The 3,272-nt window shown below is 43.4% G+C and overlaps 1 non-coding gene across 1 annotated transcript; it reads left to right on the top strand.

Annotated features, from left to right (window-relative positions):
- Positions 1 to 239: 239 nt before the first annotated feature.
- trnas-gcu (transfer RNA serine (anticodon GCU)) lies at positions 240 to 321 on the top strand. The gene has a single exon. It is a non-coding gene; the product is annotated as a tRNA-Ser (tRNA).
- The last annotated feature ends 2,951 nt before the right edge of the window (positions 322 to 3,272 follow it).

The raw sequence follows: 3,272 nt of genomic DNA, 5'->3' as shown, positions 1-3,272 counted from the left end.
AAATCTTCACAGAATTCAACAGACCTTGTTACATATTCATTTCCTCATTTTTGTTCAGATCATTATGTGCATAGTGTGACAGTGGGAGTGCACTTGCCCCACAACCGAGGGTCAGACCATAGTCTTGGAACCGTACTGTGTTATTTCTCATTTCACCAACACCAGCGAGAAATATCTGCTGCTCTGCATAATTTACGCAATTCAATTATTCATAAGGTCATAGCCGTTCCGGCAGCTGTGACGAGGTGGCCGAGAGGTTAAGGCGATGGACTGCTAATCCGTTGTGCTTTGCACGCGTGGGCTCGAGTCCCACTCTCGTCGCTATTGTCAATGGTGCTGATTTGCGATGTTCAAGCTGTCTTATTGAAAGTAGAACTCCAAGGGTCAGTTAATATGCATTGATGAATGCTGGACATAAAGCACAGATAAACGCAAGATGTGGGAAGCAAGCTCCCTCTCGTTATGCACACACTTGATGCATTACATTGAACTATGAACAACTTGGAGAAATCAGCATGTTACCAAGAGGGAGTGAAACTAAACTGAGGATCAATAACCGCAGATTCATGCAACATAAACATGAAAAATAATTGAAAATGTAGGGTGCAGGTTTGCTCGCTGAGCTGTAGCTTTGATATTCAGACGTTTCATTACTTGGCTAGATAACATCATCATCAGTGGCGACCTCCAAGTGAAGCGAAGCCGTTGTCTCCTGCTGTCTGTTTATATCTTTCTCCTCGCTGGGGTTCCTGGGGTTTGTGGTGATGTCATTTCCTGTTCGTTTTCTGAGGGGTTGATAGATGGCATCTAGATATATGGGTTTGTTTATGGTATTGTGGTTGGAGTGCCAGGCCTCTAGGAATTCTCTGGTGTGTCTTTGGTTAGCCTGTCCCAGGATAGATGTGTTGTCCCAGTCGAAATGGTGGGAGTTTTAATCCGTGTGTAGGGCTACGAGGGAGAGAAGGTCGTGTCTTTTTGTGGCTAGCTGGTGTTTGTATATCCTGGTGGCTAACTTTCTTCCTGTTGTCTTACGTAGTGTTTGTGATAGTCCTTGCATGGAATTTTGGAGATGACGTTGGTTTTGTCTATGGATTGTTCTGGGTCTTTTAGGTTTGTTAGTTTTTGTTTGAGAGTGTTGGTGGGTTTGTGTGCTACTAGGATTCCGAGGGGTCTTAGTAGTCTGGCTGTCATGTCTGAAACTTCGTTAATGCATGGTAAGGTGGATAGGGTTTCTGGCTGTGTTTGGTCTGCTTGTCGTGGTTTATTCTTGAGGAATCTATGGACTGCATTTTTTGAGTATCTGTTCTTCTCGAATACGTTGTATAGGTGGTTCTCCTCTGTTTTCCGAAGTTCTTCTGTGCTGCAGTGTGTGGTGGCTCGTTGGAATAGTGTTCTGACGCAGGTTCGTTTGTGTGTGTTGGGATGGTTGCTGGTGTAGTTAAGTATTTGGTCAGTGTTTGTCGGTTTCCTGTATGCGCAGGTTTGTAGTTCTCCGTTGTCCTTTCTTTCTACTGTGACGTTCAGGAATGCGAGTTTGTTGTCGGTTTCTTCCTCCTTGGTGAACTTTATGCCTGTGAGGGTGTTGTTGATGATGGTAAATGTCTTTACCATCTTGTTTTGTTTTGTGATGACAAAGATATCATCTGCGGAGCGGGCCCAGATTTTGGTTTGATTGTTGGTAGGGCTGTTTGTTCTAGTCTTTGCATTACCGCTTCTGCTATGAATCCTGATTTCGGAGATCGCATGGGTGTGCCGTTGGTTTGTTTGTAGACTATGTTGTTGAAAGTAAAGTGGGTGGTGAGGCACAGGTCCACTAGCTTCATGATGTTTTCGTTGGTAATGTGATTGATGGTGGTTGGTGTGTGTGATGGTCTCTTCTAAAAGTGTGGTAAGTGTTTCCTTTGCCAGGTCGATGTTGATGAAGGTGAACAGTGCTGTTATGTCGAATGAGATCATTGCTTCCCCTTCCTCTACTTTGGTGTTTTTGATGATTTTTAGGAATTCCTGGGTGGAGTGGATGGAGTGCTGTGACTCTTCTTTGAGGTATTTCAGTCTTGCGTGCAGTTCTTTGTCCAGTCTGTAAGTTGGGGTTCCGGGTAATGAGACTATGGGTCTGAGGGGGCTCCTGGTTTATGGATTTTTGGTAGTCCGCTTCGACTTGGCCAACACATTGATCCAGGGACAGTCTAAGCAAAGACATGCCAGAGAATTCCCAGAGGACTGGCACTCCAACCACAATGCCATAAACAAACACATAAATCTAAATGCTATCTATCAACCCCGCAGAAAACAAACCGGAAATGACATCACCACAGACCCCAGGAACCCCATCCAGGAGAAAGATATAAATAGAAAGCAAGAGACAACAGCTTCGCTTCACTTGCAGGTCGCCACTGATGATGTTACCTAACTAGGTAATGAAACGTCTGGATATGAAACCCACAGCTCAGCGAGCAAACCTACTCCCTAAACCTCAACTTGAGTTACAAACCTTCACAAACCTTGCGATTTAAAGTGTCTTTATACGCATATCATTATTGACTTTTCGTTATAATACCCGTCTCGTTGAAAGCAGAAGACACCACATTTCAAGATGGATGACAACGTTACCAGTATGTTATGAAATTGAGATCTATTTGATCATTTTACACAGTGAACAAGTTCATTTTAAATAATGCAAACCACATTCTCTAACCTGGAATGAAAGTGTGATTTCAATATAAACATTGTCCTTGCTAAGTCGCAGTTACTCAACATGAAAAATAGGATGTAATTTTTATTCCACACAGATCAATTAGCACCATTATCTTACTTCGGATTGACTGCAGTATGCACATGCTAAATAAGGTTTAAGAAAGAATGACTTTTGGAAACAATGATTCGGTGGTGACTACAAATAATATTAGGTTCTCATGATATTCCACCAATGGCTCCAGTGGTTTAAAAGTTTAGTGGGCAGTATTTCTATGATGGTATAGACGTATGTGAGCTGCCAGGGATGGGAGCCCCCAATTCATCTGGAGCAGCGTCTTTTGACGTGGACCAGGGAGTATTGTGGCATCAGTCTGGGAGTTCAAACCACACCTCGAGCAGCTTCCATTGACATGGAGCAGCAAGGAGCATTGGAACGTCAGGTTGGGATCTCCAACATCACCTGGCCAAGCTTGTATTTACATGGAAGAGGAGGGAGGATTGGGACATTAGGCTGGGGGAAAGAATAGCCAACTATTTTAATCTAAAGTAAAATAGGTTTCACCACCTCAGATGTTAAT

Source organism: Chiloscyllium punctatum, chromosome 4 (assembly GCF_047496795.1).
Source record: "Chiloscyllium punctatum isolate Juve2018m chromosome 4, sChiPun1.3, whole genome shotgun sequence".
NCBI classification, from domain to species: Eukaryota; Metazoa; Chordata; class Chondrichthyes; order Orectolobiformes; family Hemiscylliidae; genus Chiloscyllium; species Chiloscyllium punctatum.
Note: the sequence above shows the minus strand (reverse complement) of the source record. Positions and strands in the feature narration are given on the sequence as shown.